Source organism: Schistocerca serialis, chromosome 6 (genome assembly GCF_023864345.2).
Source record: "Schistocerca serialis cubense isolate TAMUIC-IGC-003099 chromosome 6, iqSchSeri2.2, whole genome shotgun sequence".
Lineage (NCBI taxonomy): Eukaryota > Metazoa > Arthropoda > Insecta > Orthoptera > Acrididae > Schistocerca > Schistocerca serialis.
The window spans coordinates 687,607,519-687,626,505 of record NC_064643.1 but is presented as its reverse complement, the minus strand read 5'-3'; positions in this window follow the sequence as shown (position 1 = coordinate 687,626,505).

Below are 18,987 nucleotides of genomic sequence, written 5' to 3'. Positions count from 1 at the left end.
TATATGAAGATTTGAATGATACAAGACTGGTAGACTTTACTGACACAGAGGAGCACGAGGAAATTAGGAAATTTTAAACAAAGTCAGAAACAAATTAATACTCAACACAAAAGACGAATACAGGAAATACAAGTTCAATTGGCACAGGTGATACAAGAATACGTATTTCAGAGGACACTCGCGCTCCGACAGAGGAAGAGGGATTTAGAAACACGGAAAAGTCACACAGTAATCTTACATGGTATTTCGGAGATTTTGAAAGGAGTCGACACGCTGCAGCGAGCCTAGAGATGGAACCGCCGACACGACGTAACAACGACCGATTTGCGAATCGGCGACATGATGACTTTGTCTATAAGCTCCTCATCACAACGTGTAAATTTAAAACATACAAGTATTCTAGTAATGACATACATACAAAAGCCTGGCTTCATCAATTTCCTCATTGTTTTTCTCCTAATCAATAAAGCATAGATTAGAATTTATGTGTGGCTCTTTAGAAAATGAACAGCTGTAAGAATGCGATCGGTTATTAGCGACTGTCACAGTGAAGGAGGTTTTTGTCAAGCCTTCCTTTCTGAATATTGCTCTCAGGCTACTCAAAATCGAGTAGAACAAAGTGTTATAATGATGAAGAATCGCGAACAGTCTGAATTTTCCAGCCCTGTAAAATATTTTGAAGATACGTTACAAAAGAATCAATATTTGTCAAACCCGTACAGCCCCTTGGAAATTGCCTGAACACTTAAGACATTATTTTGCCTGGACGTTGCAAAGATGATATAAAAGCTGTCCAGGGACTTTGCAAGAACTGGAAATCGACATTGACAATCGCATGATCCAAAAACAGGAAAACAACAACAATTACAGGTCACAGTCATCAAAATTTCGTTTCGACAAAAACAATAACTTTACACAAGTCTACCATTATAACGCAAATCGTACCGAAAAGAGTCATCACTTATATGACAACCACTGGCAGAATAACAATAATTACAGAGGTAGATCACATTTCCATGGTAATGACTATGACAGAAATAACCATAGAAACAGACAATATGGGAAACACAATTATTATAATCAAGGGAGACAAAATAAATTGAGACACAACAATCCACCTCGTATTTACGATTCCAGGAGAAATTCTCCACCACCTAACCGTCAAGAAAGAAATTATACTACTCGATTCCATGGTACATATACTAGAAAAGATATTACAGAAATTACCGACAAGAAGACAGACGCTATACTCGTGACAAAAGACCGCAATTTAATCAGAACTGGCATGATTCAAATAAGGCAGGGCCCTATAGACAAGTTGACATTGCAGGAAATTGTAGAAATTAGACCTCCAAATTCCAATAACGACGCACAACAACAAAGAGATAATAGACCATGACTCGCACCACAGACAGCCACAAAACGCACTTATGAGGCTGAGGACGTAGCTGCCATGCCTATCAGTTACATGAAAATGGTAGACATTAGGGACATTTTACTCTAAGAACATGACGTGAAACAGAACAATACTGCTTATCCTGTAATTCACATCACAACAAATAACGTAAATTTACAGCAGTACTTTTGTCTGGCGGTCCTATTTCGTTAATTAGTGAAACAGCTGTCAGTAAATGCAACAAATCCAACGATTTCCCCACACCTCCTTTACGTAAAATTAAATTACAAGGTGTAATTTTTTGAAAAAGTGTACATGTACGCCGGCCGAAGTGGCCGTGCGGTTAAAGGCGCTGCAGTCTGGAACCGCAAGACCGCTACGGTCGCAGGTTCGAATCCTGCCTCGGGCATGGATGTTTGTGATGTCCTTAGGTTAGTTAGGTTTAACTAGTTCTAAGTTCTAGGGGACTAATGACCTCAGCAGTTGAGTCCCATAGTGCTCAGAGCCATTTGAACCATTTTTGTACATGTACGCCAACAAACTAACTTAGAACTCTCTTGTCAAAGCCACAGATTTATTATGAATTTTCTTACTGTTTCATTATTGCCGACGGAGATTATATTTGGTGTAGATTTTTTGAACAAGTACAAAGCAATTTCAAATTTTCACGATGCTGAAATAAGCTTAGAGAAAGAAGGTAATTAAATAGCTTTGAAAGTCGAAGATTGGCTTTCAAACCATGACGAGGAAATCAATTGACATTACCTTTTCTCAGATCAGAGCTAGGAACTTCGGACGGAATTTGACACTAATAATCACTTTACCAGTACTGACGGGAATGATATTGATGACGTATTAGACACTAATGTTTTAGTTCAGAAAAAATTCAAACAATTGAGAAGTGTAATGACACTGATAGACAGGACCTCTCTGACATTTTACAATCACATTCCACAGTTTTTACTGACAAAACAGGAACAATTAAGGGATTTCAGTACAAATTTCGTGTTCGTGGGCATACAAAATTTTGCTTCAGACCACAAGTAATTCCGGCACATTATAGGGACTGTGTTAGAACGGAAATACAATCTATGCTTGACGAGGGCATTATTGAACCTGCAGTAAGCTCATACAGTAATCCATTACGGATCAATCACGCTTGTCTTAGATTCCAGACAAATAAAAACCATTCCTGAAACTGACAGGCCGCAAATGTTGGAAGGACTTCTTCAAAATTTCAATGGTGTAAAAGTGTTGCCTTCTATTGATATCAGATTCAGCTTTTGGGGACGTAGAACTTCATCCAGAATGTAGAAAATATACTTATTTTCTTTGTTTCGGTGTTAGTTACCAATGTCGGAAACTTCCCTTTGGTTTAAACATTTCTTCGGCAGCATTCATTCGTGGGCTAAATTCCCTATTACCTTAGTTTTTAAAACGACACATCACATCGTACGTGGACGATATTTTAATAGCAGAAGTCTCTTGGGAACAAGATAATCGTATCCTCAGCAGTTTGTTACATAGTTTTGCTGAATCTGGGATTGCAGTTAATTTGGAAAAATCTGAATTCGGTAGGATGGAGGTGAATTTTTTTCTTAATGCATTCAGCCGGATTCTGAAAAGTTGAAAGCAATCAGAGCTATTCCTGTTCTATCCACAAAGAGACTAGTTTGCAGTTTTCTAGGTCTCGTAAATTTCTACCGTCGATTCCTGAATATGCAAATTCTATGAACTCCAAAACTTTGTTCTCCCACTGGCAAAAACACTGTATGGAACTGGGACGAAAAGGCGCAGTTTTAATTTGATTCTTTGAAACAAGCGCTACTTAAAGCGCCAAGCTTAGCTCACTCAGATCTGTGACAGGATTTCTGTCTTAGCACGGATTATTGTGAAGTTGGTCTTGACGCCCATTTATTTCAAGAAGCTATAGGAAATGACATTACTGTTCACAAAACTACCAAAACTACCGATTTTGCTAGCCGCGCGATAACAGAATCTGAGAAAAATCATTCCGTCACTGAACTGGAAGCTTTAGATTTCGTTTGGGCATTTCACCAATTTCGTTTCTGGCAAACATGTAAAAGGTTTTAGTCATCATGGAGTATTGCAATATCTTAAGTCTTCAAAATTAATTCATGACAAGTTGAAACATTGGGCATTATTTCTGCAAGATTCCGCTTCACAATAGTGTACATTCTTGGCAAGGAAAACATTGTTGCGGACGCATTGTCAAGTGCACCGGCTGGCCTTGAGAAAAGCAACACAGAAGCTAACCTTGAGAAAAATTTCAGTATTCTTTACATTCAAAAGTAGATTTTGGAAACTTTGTCACTGCATCTTTAAAGGACATTGCTCATGAGCAAGACAAAGATCCGATTTGGACGGATATTAAAAATAAATGGCATGAAAAGGCACACACGCAATTTCGTCATTATTGTCTTGTTAGAAGTAACATACTCTTCAAACGTTGCACTGTTGATGGGTAGTTTGTATTCCTGGCGATTTCGTTAATAAGATCATGTGGTACATTCATTTCAGCCACGCACATTTTGGTCCATGAAAATTTTATCGTATACTTCGGATGATTTGTTATTTCATCAACATGGAAAAGAGAATTAGGAGAGTTCTGTCTAATTACGAACTTTATCAGAAAGCTAAACCGTGTATCATCTCACATCGTGCTCCATTGTTTTCTATTATTCCTACTGGATTAAAAGAATTATTTGCATTTGATCTTCTGGGACCTCTTGTTAAAACTCTGAATTTTCGTACGTTTTCGTCGCTATTGAAATTACTTCAAAATTTGTTTCTTTCACACCATTACGCATCTGTATCCAACGCCTTTGTTAAATATTTTTTACTTGAAAGTTGGACACATTCACAAGGTTATTTCATATAATGGCCCACAATTCAGTAGACTTACACCACCTAAGAGAGGTTTTTCGGAAAAACGGGTACAGTGAAACGCAGATTGGTAGGGCCTTCAAGAGGAGACAGGCTGACAAATTTCAGGAAGAGGAAGAAGAGGATGAGGAATTTAACAAGAGACTCGCCTTTCTTCCATATTTAGGGCCCATATCAGCCAAAATCGGGAGGCTACTGAGAAAATCAAACATAAAGACCGTCTTCCGACCACCGCCGAAGACGAAAGAGCTGCTGGGCTCAGCTGAAGACCCACTCAAGCTCAACACACCTGGTATATACAGCATTGCCTGCGAATGTGGTGTACAGTACATTGGACAAACGCAGCGCTGCATCTCAAAAAGGTGCGAGGAACACACCAGGCATGTCCGACTTGGACAGATAGAGAAAGGTGCGAGGAACACACCAGGCATGTCCAGGCCGCGCTCAGTTGATAACCTTCGTCCCTGTTCACAAGATTCTCGTGGACCCGTATTTCTATTGATTCTTTAATGACGCTGTCCCAGTATCCCCCGGCTCGGCACAGCACCCTTGTGTTCTTGAAATCAAAGGTGTGGTTTTCTTTGATGCTATGTTCAGCTATAGCCTGGAATCCAGCATTAGCCGCAATACGCCAGGAACGCACCAAGAACCGTCCAGCTCACGACACGCGACCGGAATGCTCTAACGGACCCAGCCTCCCGCGGCGAGGTGGTGGGGGGCACGCCGCAGGTATAAAGGGACCGGCATCCACAAAGTCTCGGCACTTCGCCAGAAGATGACGAGTATGACTCTGGTCGAAACGTCGCAGTTTGAAGACACCGCCACCCGGCTGAAAGCCCGAGAACTAGACATTGGTCAAAAATTTCTCATTAAAGCCCGTTCATTGTCACATAAGAAGAAACATTTGAGTCACTAATTCCTTCTGATTCAGAATGGACGTTACAGGATCTGACGAATACCGCATGATAACTGCGTTGAAGTTGAAACTCTGCGTACCAAGAAAAGTGAAGGATTACACCACATTTCTAATGTGAAAATGTTTATTGAGAAATAATTTGCTTTCTGACTCAGACTTTGCTGTAAAATTTTTGTCTTCAAGTTACTATTATGCACTGTCACATTTAGAAACTGTTAGCATGCAGCGATGTTTTGAAGTTAACCATCCAGTCAACAACCTTTGGAACACACTCACAGTAATTTTACGAGTACGCATTTATAGGGAACAGACGACGCAGTCGTATTGTGAATAAATTTTCGCAAGTCAGTTGCACGATTACGTCACGACTATAATGCTCACAAAAAAATGGCTCTGAGCACTATTCGATTTAACTTCTGAGGTCATCAGTCACCTAGAACTTAGAACTAATTAAACCTAACTAACCTAAGGACATCACACACATCCATGCCCGAGGCAGGATTCGAACCTGAGACCGTAGCGGTCGCTCGGCTCCAGACTGTAGCGCCTAGAACCGCACGGCCACTCTGGCCGGCATAATGCTCACACTCTTGGAACATAAACTGCTAATAACTTTTACCTGCAACATTTTGGTTTACTTGAAAATACATTTTTAGCTAAAGGACTTTCTGAGAGGTCACAGATGACACAGTGTCGTCGTAACTGCCGTCTGCTTCACGTCTGCTGTGCAGCGAGCTCTCTTAATTTGAGTATTAACTGTATTTTTCTTACTTGTCACTTCTTCTTCCGTGTGTTTTTGCTTTTAGGAAGCTTTAATTGTCGAGTGCTAGCAGTAGTGTTCCATAGATTTCGTGTTTGTTTTGAATACAGTCAGAGAGAGTCCCTTTAGTCAGCCATAGTGCCAGTAGTGATAGTGTTTGTTTTCAATACAGTCCAGAGACAGGTAGTGCTATCGGGTGGAGAAATGTAGGGTCCCCCTAAATAGGTCAGGCATGCACTACGCGCAGGAAGCTGCTACAAGGGTAGCGGAGTACGTGTGGAGTGCACATGTGGGTTTTTTAGGTTAGAGAATTCCCTCCCTAGGCTCGACAAGACGCCTCCTGAGACGCGACAAGGTAGCATTAGGCAAAACGCAACAGGAAATGACTATATTAATGTGGTAATAGTTAACTACAGGAGCGTCTATAGAAAGGTCCCAGAATTGCTCTCATTAATAAACGGTCACAATGCCCACATAGTACTAGGGACTAAAAGTTGGCTGAAACCAGACGTAAACAGCTATGAAATTCTAAACTCAGATTGGAATGTATACTGCAGAGATAGGCTGGACAGTGAAGAGGGAGGCGTGTTTAATGCCATAAAAAGTGCAATAGTATCGAAGGAAACTGACGAAGATCCGAAATGTCAACTAATTTGGGTGAAGGTCACGGTTAAAGCAGGCTCAAACATGGAAATTGGATGTCTCTATAGGCCCCCTGGCTCAGCAGCTGTTGTGTCAGCACACCTGAAAGAAATTTTGGAAAATATTTTGAATAGATTTCGCGACCGTGGTATAGTTTTGGGTAGAGATTTTAATTTACCAGATATAGACTGGGAGACTCAATCGTTCACAACAGGTGGCAGGGTCAAAGAATCCAGTGAAATTTTTTCAAGTGCATTATCTGAAAACTACCTTGAGCACTGAAACAGAGAACCGACTCGTGGCGATAACATATTAGACTTTCTGGTGACAAACAGATCCGAACTATTTGAAACAGTTAACGCAGAACAGGGAATCAGCAACAAAGTAACAAAAATCAGATTTCAGAGTACTTGACGGCTCAACACAGAAGTTTTATCTCAAGTACAGATAGTGTTGAGGATAATTGGACAAAGCTCAAAACCATCGTACAATATGCATTAGATGAGTATGTGCCAAGCAAGATCGTAAGAGATGGAAAAGAGCCACCGTGGTACAACAACCGTGTTAGAAAACTGTTGCGGAAGCAAAGGGAACTTCACAGCAAACATAAACATAGCCAAAGCCTGGCAGACAAACAAAAATTAGGCGAAGCGAAATGTAGTGTGATGAGGGCTATGCGAGAGGCGTTCAATGAATTCGAAAGCGAAGTTCTATGTACTGACTTGGCAAAAAATCATAAGAAATTTTGGCCTTATGTCAAAGCAGTAGGTGGTTAAAAACAAAATGTCCAGACACTCTGTGACCAAAATGGTACTGGAACGTAGGATGACAGACTAAAGGCCGAAATACTAAATGTCTTTTTCCACAGCTGTTTCACAGAGGAAGACTGGACTGTAGTTCCTTCTCTAGATTGTCGCACAGATGAAAAAATGGTAGATATTGAAATAGACGACAGTGGGATAGAGAAACAATTAAAATCGCTCAAAAGAGGAAAGGCCGCTGGACCTGATGGAATACCAGTTAGATTTTACACAGAGTACGCGAAGGAACTTGCCCCCCTTCTTGCAGCGGTGTACCGTAGGTCTCTAGAAGAGCGTAGCTTTCCAAAGGATTGGAAAAGGGCACAGGTCATCCCCGTTTTCAAGAAGGGACGTCGAACGGATGTGCAGAACTATAAGCCTACATCTCTAACGTCGGTCAGTTGTAGAATTTTGGAACACGTATCATGTTCGAGTATAATGACTTTTCTGGAGACTAGGAATCTACTCTGTAGGAATCAGCATGGGTTTCGAAAAAGTGGGTCGTGTGAAACCCAGCTCGCGCTCTTCGTCCACGAGACTCAGAGGGCCATAGACACGGGTTCACAGGTAGATGCCGTGTTTCTTGACTTCCGCAAAGCGTTCGATACAGTCCCCCCCCCCCCTTTTTTTTTTTTTTTTTTTGGTCATCAGTCTACTGACTGGTTTGATGCGGCCCGCCACGAATTCCTTTCCTGTGCTAACCTCTTCATCTCAGAGTAGCACTTGCAACCTACGTCCTCAATTATTTGCTTGACGTATTCCAATCTCTGTCTTCCTCTACAGTTTTTGCCCTCTATAGCGCCCTCTAGTACCATGGAAGTCATTCCCTCATGTGTTAGCAGATGTCCTATCATCCTGTCCCTTCTCCTTATCAGTGTTTTCCACATATTCCTTTCCTCTCCGATTTTGCGTAGAACCTCCTCATTCCTTACCTTATCAGTCCACCTAATTTTCAACATTCGTCTATAGCACCACATCTCAAATGCTTCGATTCTCTTCTGTTCCGGTTTTCCCACCGTCCATGTTTCACTACCATACAATGCTGTACTCCAGACGTACATCCTCAGAAATTTCTTCCTCACATTAAGGCCGGTATTTGATATTAGTAGACTTCTCTTGGCCAGAAATGCCTTTTTTGCCATAGCGAGTCTGCTTTTGATGTCCTCCTTGCTCCGTCCGTCATTGGTTATTTTACTGCCTAGGTGGCAGAATTCCTTAACTTCATTGACTTCGTGACCATCAATCCTGATGTTAAGTTTCTCGCTGTTCTCATTTCTACTACTTCTCATTACCTTCGTCTTTCTCCGATTTACTCTCAAACCATACTGTGTACGCATTAGGCTGTTCATTCCGTTCAGCAGATCATTCAAATCTTCTTCACTTTCACTCAGGATAGCAATGTCAACAGCGAATCGTATCATTGATATCCTTTCACCTTGTATTTTAATTCCACTCCTGAACCTTTGTTTCATTTCTCTCATTGCTTCCTCGATGTACAGATTGAAGAGTAGGGGCGAAAGGCTACAGCCTTGTCTTACACCCTTCTTAATACGAGCACTTCGTTCTTGATCGTCCTCTCTTATTATTCTCTCTTGGTTGTTGTACATATTGTATATGACCCGTCTCTCCCTATAGCTTACCCCTACTTTTTTCAGAATCTCGAACAGCTTGCACCATTTTATATTGTCGAACGCTTTTTTCAGGTCGACAAATCCTATGAAAGTGTCTTGATTTTTCTTTAGCCTTGCTTCCATTATTAGCCGTAACGTCAGAATTGCCTCTCTCGTCCCTTTGCTTTTCCTAAAGCCAAACTGATCGTCACCTAGCGCATTCTCAATTTCCTTTACATTCTTCTGTATATTATTCTTGTAAGCAGCTTCGATGCATGAGCTGTTAAGCTGATTGTGCGATAATTCTCGCACTTGTCAACTCTTGCCGTCTTCGGAATTGTGTGGATGATGTTTTTCCGAAAGTCAGATGGTATGTCGCCAGACTCATATATTCTACATACCAACGTGAATAGTCGTTTTGTTGCCACCACCCCCAACGATTTTAGAAATTCTGGTGGAATGTTATCTATCCCTTCTGCCTTATTTGACCCTAAGTCCTCCAAAGCTCTTTTAAATTCCGATTCTAATACTGGATCCCCTATCTCTTCTAAATCGACTCCTGTTTCTTCTTCTATCCCATCAGACAAATCTTCACCCTCATAGAGGCTTTCAATGTATTCTTTCCATCTATCTGCTCTCTCTTCTGCATTTAATAGTGGAATTACCGTTGCACTCTATGTTACCACCGTTGCTTTTAATGTCACCTAAGGTTGTTTTGACTTTCCTGTATGCTGAGTCTGTCCTTCCGACAATCATATCTTTTTCGATGTCTTCACATTTTTCCTGCAGCCATTTCGTCTTAGCTTCCCTGCACTTCCTATTTATTTCATTCCTCAGCGACTTGTATTTCTGTATTCCTGATTTTCCCGTAACATGTTTGTACTTCCTCCTTTCATCAATCAACTGAAGTATTTCTTCTGTTACCCATGGTTTCTTCGCAGCTACCTTCTTTTTACCTATGTTTTCCTTCCCAACTTCTGTGATGGCCCTTTTTAGAGATGTCCATTCCTCTTCAACTGTACTGCCTACTGCGCTATTCCTTATTGCTGTATCTATAGCGTTCCCCACAGTCGTTTAATGAACAAAGAAAGAGCATATGGACTATCAGACCAATCGTGTGATTGGATTGAAGAGTTCCTAGATAACAGAACGCAACATGTCATTCTCAATGGAGAGAGGTCTTCCGAAGTAAGAAGATTTCAGGTGTTCCGCAGGGGAGTGTCATAGTACCGTTGCTATTCACAATATATACACTCCTGGAAATTGAAATAAGAACACCGTGAATTCATTGTCCCAGGAAGGGGAAACTTTATTGACACATTCCTGGGGTCAGATACATCACATGATCACACTGACAGAACCACAGACACATAGACACAGGCAACAGAGCATGCACAATGTCGGCACTAGCACAGTGTATATCCACCTTTCGCAGCAATGCAGGCTGCTATTCTCCCATGGAGACGATCGTAGAGATGCTGGATGTAGTCCTGTGGAACGGCCATTTCCACCTGGCGCCTCAGTTGGACCAGCGTTCGTGCTGGACGTGCAGACCGTGTGAGACGACGCTTCATCCAGTCCCAAACATGCTCTATTGGGGGACAGATCCGGAGATCTTGCTGGCCAGGGTAGTTGACTTACACCTTCTAGAGCACGTTGGGTAGCACGGGATACATGCGGACGTGCATTGTCCTGTTGGAACAGCAAGTTCCCTTGCCGGTCTAGGAATGGTAGAACGATGGGTTCGATGACGGATTGGATGTACCGTGCACTATTCAGTGTCCCCTCGACGATCACCAGTGGTGTACGGCCAGTGTAGGATATCGCTCCCCACACCATGATGCCGGGTGTTGGCCCTGTGTGCCTCGGTCGTATGCAGTCCTGATTGTGGCGCTCACCTGCACGGCGCCAAACACGCATACGACCATCATTGGCACCAAGGCAGAAACGACTCTCATCGCTGAAGACGACACGTCTCCATTCGTCCCTCCATTCACGCCTGTCGCGACACCACTGGAGGCGAGCTGCACGATGTTGGGGCGTGAGCGGAAGACGGCCTAACGGTGTGCGGGACCGTAGCCCAGCTTCATGGAGACGGTTGCGAATGGTCCTCGCCGATACCCCAGGAGCAACAGTGTCCCTAATTTGCTGGGAAGTGGCGGTGCGGTCCCCTACGGCACTGCATAGGATCCTACGGTCTTGGCGTGCATCCGTGCGTCGCTGCGGTCCGGTCCCAGGTCGACGGGCACGTGCACCTTCCGCCGACCACTGGCGACAACATCGATGTACTGTGGAGACCTCACGCCCCACGTGTTGAGCAATTCGGCGGTACGTCCACCCGGCCTCCCGCATGCCCACTATACGCCCTCGCTCAAAGTCCGTCAGCTGCACATACGGTTCACGTCCACGCTGTCGCGGCATGCTACCAGTGTTAAAGACTGCGATGGAGCTCCGTATGCCACGGCAAACTGGCTGACACTGACGGCGGCGGTGCACAAATGCTGCGTAGCTAGCGCCATTCGACGGCCAACACCGCGGTTCCTGGTGTGTCCGCTGTGCCGTGCGTGTGATCATTGCTTGTACAGCCCTCTCGCAGTGTCCGGAGCAAGTATGGTGGGTCGGACACACCGGTGTCAATGTGTTCTTTTTTCCATTTCCAGGAGTGTATAAATGGCCTTGTGGATGACATCGGAAGTTCACTGAGGCTTTTTGCAGATGACGCTGTGGCGTATCGAGAGGTTGTAACAATGGGAAATTGTACTGAAATGCAGGAGGATCTGCAGCGAATTGACGCATGGTGCAGGGAATGGCAATTGAATCTCAATGTAGACAAGTGTAATGTCCTGCGAATACATAGAAAGATAGATCCCTTATCATTTAGCTACAATATAGCCTGTCAGCAACTGGAAGCAGTTAATTCTATAAATTATCTGGGAGTACGCATTAGGAGTGATTTAAAATGGAATGATCATATAAAGTTGATCGTCGGTAAAGGAGATGCCAGACTGAGATTCATTGGAAGAATCCTAAGGAAATGCAATCCGAAAACAAAGGAAGTAGGTTACAGTACGCTTGTTCGCCCACTGCTTGAATACTGCTCAGCAGTGTGGGATCCGTACGAGATAGGGTTGATAGAAGAGATAGAGAAGATCCAACGGAGAGCAGCGCGCTTCGTTACAGGATCATTTGGTGATCGGGAAGGCGTTACGGAGATGATAGATAAACTCCAGTGGAAGACTGAAGGAGAGACGCTCAGTAGCTCGGTACGGGCTTTTGTTAAAGTTTCGGGAACATACCTCCACCGAAGAGTCAAGCAGTATATTGCTCCCTCCCACGTATATCTCGCGAAGAGACCATGAGGATAAAATCAGAGAGATTAGAGCCCACACAGAAGCATACCGACAATCCCTCTTTCCACGAACAATACGAGACTGGAATAGAAGGGAGAACCGATAGAGGTACTCAGGGTACCCTCCGCCACACACCGTCAGGTGGGTTGCGGAGTATGGATGTAGATGTAGATGTAGATTTGGTGTGTTTTACAGCTACACGATTATACTACGATGCTACTAATGAGTAATACAATTTTCACTATTGCTTTCACGGTGTATCTGTTTTAAGTCTGCACAGTTTTTCTATGTTCTTCTGGAAAGTAAAACACGTTTTGGTAATGACTTTCGGGGCGTGGCTACAATGAGACAGTTATTTTCGTAACACAACAATACATTATAGTACAGTACTTTCAAGATCACAGCAGTGAACGTAATAATTACAACATTTATATGCATAGCACTTTTGAATATGACAAGGAGAGAACATTGATTTTTGGGGAACTTTGCTTATGAACGACCATAACTACGACATTTGGCACATGTTTACAATTAAGCAATGACAGAAATTTTCTTACAGAAAGAAGTACAGTTTATCGCTATGTAATACCCATTTGAGCAATTACTTTTCGTAACTGAAACACTATTACAAATATATTTGAACTACAATGATACAGAGAAGGTTTCCTGTGACACATTTCATTCTGCAGTTTTGATCTGTAAGATCTGAGGTATAATTACATTATCCCTCAAGGGGTTACGTCCACTTTGTGTACCACGCGTGTGGCAAGCGCAAGGAGCCCTAATTAGTATGGTATTTGCTTACACAGTTTTGTACATCGGTACCATATTTCTCTAACACAGAATTACACAGCTATCTGGACATTTAATAGAGCGAAATGAACATTTTTACTATGTCTCTGACACATGTGTAGGTAATTACACAGTTGCATTACTTTGCATTTATGAAACTGTACTTTGCCTGAATTTTGTGAACTGTTCACATATATTTTTGGGACCATTGTGATACTGCGAGAGCTTTGAGTGATGTATATGATTTTTGAAGTACATTTGAGGTAGATGACACTATTGAAACGACCAGAGAGCATTTTTTAGAAGTTTTGAGATTACTGAAGTAAGCTACGACGATTTTGAGATTTAACTGATGTGTTACGATGATATTACAATATTATGACGATGATGTTTATTACGACATCGAGTTATAGCTATGATCAATATGAAAAGTGAGTATATATGTGAATGTGAATACCAGAATGCTGATTGAAATTTTTTGATACTTGTATTGGTGAGAATTCGTTTCTACTCACTTCTCCTGTACTTTCTCAACCTGTGAATTTTTTTTTTTTTGTGTGTGTGTAACTGTCATTATAGTTGAAACTGCTGTCCTAAATATTTTGGTAAAGGGTCTATGTGACATTGACGTAATGCTCTGCCGTCCTGGGCTGCACACTAGCCACCTTCAAATATACCCATTGTTGTGCTGACTACCAACTTTACTGGTGCCCATTCAGCAGCTTTTAAGCTCGCCGCACTCCCCCAAGTGCTCGCATAGCTGTGGGAAAGAGAGACCGTTGATCTCGCTATTGACATTTCTTTGCGGAACGCACCTCAAACACGACATACACTACTACTTTTAAATAATAATTACACTCTGGAGTTTGAACTTTGTGCTACTTACTGAAATGCTTATAAATTGATCAGAAACATTCTTATATTTATCCACCTTATTATGACAAGTGTCTCTCTATGAGAGTTGAGAGAATTTCTACCGACTTATGAAATGCCACATGGCTATTGAATCATGTTTTCATGCTTTCCAATGTACATATTTGCTTGCTTTATTTTATATCTGGTTTCTAGCTGCACTGCAGCATTGGTTTTATAAAATAAAAACATGCTAATGTGAACACTTTCTGTCAACAGGTCTATTAAATAATAATTTTTTGATGCACATTCTTAAAGAAGAGCACTAGGAAAGGAAAGAACAATAAGAAGGAGAAGGGACTAGTAATAGGAGCCGCATACATAATTTTCTTTTCTAGAACTTGATAATCTTTTTGGTAGAATAAGTTGTTGTGGTGCACCACTTTCGTGTTAAGAATCATTGCATTTCACATGGAAGATAGTGTAGATCTTGTTCCTTGTGCTAGCGCTTTGCATAGTTTTTAAGATCACAAATGCACACATGCGGTTGTGAGTTTATACATATATTTTCCTTCTCTGCATTTCTGTCCTTACTGTAATATTTTTTTCTGCTTGGCTTTGTCATGTTTAGCTATAAGCTATTGGTTTTGCCAATGCTATTTGTCAGACAATGTCCGACTGAACTCTACTTTGTACTACTGCACTAAGTCAGTTTTAGCACTGATATATATTTCTTGTTTTCTGCACATTGCCTTATATTAGTAGTAATGTTGCATTTGCTTTGCTAATTTAGGTATGCTGCTGTTTGCTTTGCCAGTTTGCATTTTTGTCATTGTTGTTTATATTAATTTTTTGTGCTGCTGGATTGTCACATTCTCTAGTTTATGTATCTGAGCTCGATGGATTTAAGTTAGCTTAAGAGGGGGTATGCTATATAAGAAAATGAATTGTGATGATTTGGGAAGAAACGCATTGAGAAGCTATGAGGAAAAAGTCTGGCCAAAGAGTATAGTATAATAAGGAACAATTATTTTGGAAAAGGAAATGAACAGTTATAAGTAGGGTATAGTGACAACAGGTATAGGTAGGAACTTCTTGGAAACGAATGATAAGGTAAGAAAAATATAGAAGTATAATCACTGGTTGAAGGAATAAATACATATAGCTTGTGTAGGTAGGATTTTTGTGGAAACAAATGTTGATGTAAGAGAACTCTGCAAAAATGAAATGAAGTTTTGGTTGGAAATAAAGTAGCTTTTGTGGAAAGTAAAGAAGGTAAGAGCATGAAGTATATTACGTATGAAATGCACACCGCAGGTACTACAGTATCAAATGTTACACTTACAGTTTGACACGTTGCCACTTGAAAACCGATCCCATCCTTTCCTTTGTGTTATTCCAATGTGTTTATGTGTACCCTTGTGCCGCTGTGTTCTTCCTAACTCCTTGTGTTTACCTGATAAGATAAATTTGGTAGAATTTATTTTTTCCTTCTAATATTAAGCTGCATTCACTATGATGAGGAATACGTTATCCTCAACCCTAATCTCTGCTTTTGTACCATGTTCTTTACTTTAGGAAGATGTTCAGACATTATCTATTCTGTTATGTTTCCTTTTAATATTCATGCGTCAAGTTAATGTTTCTACTGATATTCTCATTTTCATTTATTTACTTATGTTATAATTCATGTGATGCTCATGTATAAGCTTATTTCTATTCTTTCTGTAAAGCCTATATTACTAAAAATGTTTTGAGGTGGCTAATATTTCGTGTTCAAAAATGGTTCAAATGGCTCTGAGCACTATGGGACTTAACATCTGAGGTGATCAGTCCCCTAGAACTTACAGCTGCTTTAACCTAACCAGCCTAAAGGCATCACACACATCCATGCCCGAGGCAGGATTCGAACCTGCGACTGTAGCGGTCATGCGGTTCCAGACTGAAGCGCCTAGAACCGCTCAGTCACACCGGCCGGCAAATATTTCGTGTATTGTGGTCACAAAATGGACTTCTTTGTGCTACCATTCTCATAACATTCTCAACGTAACTTCACTGAACTTATTAAGGGTATTTTTGTCCGTATTGTCACTGAATATTGTAGGACCACTTTTCATCTAATTGAGATGCTCTTTCTTGAATAAAGTCTATACAACATAATGCTTTGTCGTCTACTTCAATAACAGACGCTAGAATACAACCGTTGTTATTAATTCATTCATTTAACTTTTACTTTTTATTTCTGTGTACTTTATATATTGACAATCCTAGCCAATGAATATTTCACTGCAGGGTCACAGCTACAGGTTATTATTTGCAGCGAATTAGAAGACGTATGCGGCTCAGCCCTGTGACTAATCGAGGTATTCTTTTTAAACAGATCCTTGCATAGGCCAAGTACGTAAGACGTGAGTAATATCAGCCGACGTCGCGACTGTTTTGTTCGTGTGGGATGCTATTTGGAAGATCGACTACACTCAGCAGTAACCGTTACGTACAGTCGCACTGTCCCTACCATCTGTAGTGAAACATGCACGTCCCAATTCATAATCAGTGTTAAAGACGCTTCCAGCTGATATTGCATGAACTGGGTATTTCCGCGCTACTGGGCTTAGAATTTGGATGTTTCTGAAACTGTCACGACGGAGTCGGGTGGCCCTGAAGCATCCGATAACTATCTTCAGTTCACCTAGACCTGTTATACGTGTCCAGATAACTTCACAGTCTGATTCAGTTTCCATCCAGACATAATATTTTTGTTGATTCCAATGTACTCTGCTTCTCCTGTCTAATCTGTGTTTTGGACGTGAGTTCCATGCGATGGTAAATATGTCGGCTCTTTCAACTTTTATTTTCAGCCAGCACTCGGTTCCGAGAATAATATGAGTGTAATGACTTTCCTGGCGGGCAGTAAATTCAGAAAATCTGTTACAAATACTTTGACAATTTACAGTGAAAATTTTGACAGTCGAACTGTCTTCACTTCGTACGCGGTGTGATTTCGCTTTCTGTGTATCGACTGGCGAGCTTTCATCAGAGGACTCAAACTAGGGCCTTGGCTAAAAAAAAACCTAACTGAACTCCACAAGTACTCTGCTACTCGTGTAACTGCTTCCTTGATGTAGTGCACCTCTGACCTATCAACCGAAGTTGTATAATTCTCCACTCCATAACGGAGGTTGCTTGGAAAGGAAATTATAGGTGAATTGGAGATTTTGCTTACCACGTGGTGGCTACGGGACCTTTAGTCCTTTGTCTTACCAGGCAATGTTTGATGCAGCCAGAATCCACGCAACGTTTACGAGACGATAACGTTATCTCGTGTAGTATCGGAAGTTACGCTTATGTGATGCATCTTTGACATGATCTCGCTATTTAATTGTGTGGAACCGATGCTTTAGTGGGAAGTGTCTGTAGAACGCGATAGTCTGAAGGGTAATTACATAGTAATGTACCTTCATGTTCATTGTGTATCGTGCGATTTCCCTTTTCAGTTCGAACTTTTGGATACCGAACCTACGCGTAAAGAGCCTTCCTGAGGTTTTGTAAGAGATTTCCCAAGTTGCTGAATGCTTACTCGTCAGACGGACAGTGTGTGAGATGTGATGAACTCGTTTGCCCTCAGTTTAAAGTATTACGAGTGTAGAAATTGCTGCATAGGTTAATTACACCTGTATTCTCTTCCTTTTGTATTTCATTAAAGCTTTTTGGAGACATGTCTCGCACTTTTTCATCATGTGCGACCTATGTCGACCGCTGCGATTCCCTTTATGTGAAAACGTATCTTCTGCCTGAATATTATAGTGTCCAGAGAGTTATCACAGGATGGTTTTGCAAACGTTCTGGTAACTACGAGGTCTGGATCAAGATAGTCCATTGTACGAATACTGGTGGAAAGTGTAATACCGCGTCGGTCTCTTTCTGCGTTATATTCCATTATTAAGAACACTACAATCGGGATCACAGATAAGTGGCGATAGTTCCCTAACCTCACAAGGCTGCTTGAAAGATTAAAGTATGTTTGTATAAAGAAAAATGGAATAGAAGGCATTATTCTGTCAAATTAGCCAAAAAATGTTTTCCGAGTGTGCATTCGCGTTTAAATGGTAGTAAATTAATTCTGTTGCCTTTAAATATTCACTATATTCAGATGCGCGTTCATTACCAGTCCGCTGCATTTCAATGTTCAACAGTAGCCACATATGCTTAAATAATCAGTCATAGTCAGATATGCTTTTGTAGTAAGTGTCAGTCAAATTTGCTAAGTGCTTTAGTCAGATGTGTGCACATATCAAGGTTATTCAGTTGTATTGCAATCTCTGAACCCTTTCAATACATAGAGGCATAGGCACAGGTACTGTGATCGTTGGTACCTTAACATTTACGAATTCCAATGTGTTAGTTGTTACTTTCTCTGCATCTAACAGCGTTCCCACAAACGCATCTCAGAAATTACTACCTGATAATTTCTGTACGGTCCTAACTGAGCCGAGAAGTGGGCTACGCCTGTCAGTACACACTCTCCTTTTTGAATCTATGCATTCTCACTTCCTTAACTGACCTGCTGCCCTGGGAAAACAAATTTTAATGGCTGGGTTCCGCCACGAGTGCTTCGAAGTACTAAGCGGCCGAAAAACATACTACTCGTCTGCAAATGAAGTAAATTTTGATGTAATGTTGTTCAGTAGACCGTCCTCAGTTATCAATAGAACTATCCACACTTATACCCCTAACACCCCGCATATATACAGGGTGGTCAGAGACAGTCTGAAAAACTTGTAATGATATTGCATGGTAGGTTGCGCTGAGAATAACTGTTAAGAAAAAAACTCGATACGTTGCGTCTTTTCCTAGATAATTAGCACTGAAGTCGGCCAATCTCGTCATTGCACGTGTAAATCCAAGACGCCTTCCAGGAAAGATGTCACCACATCATTTGGTTTCTTAAAACCAAACAAGACG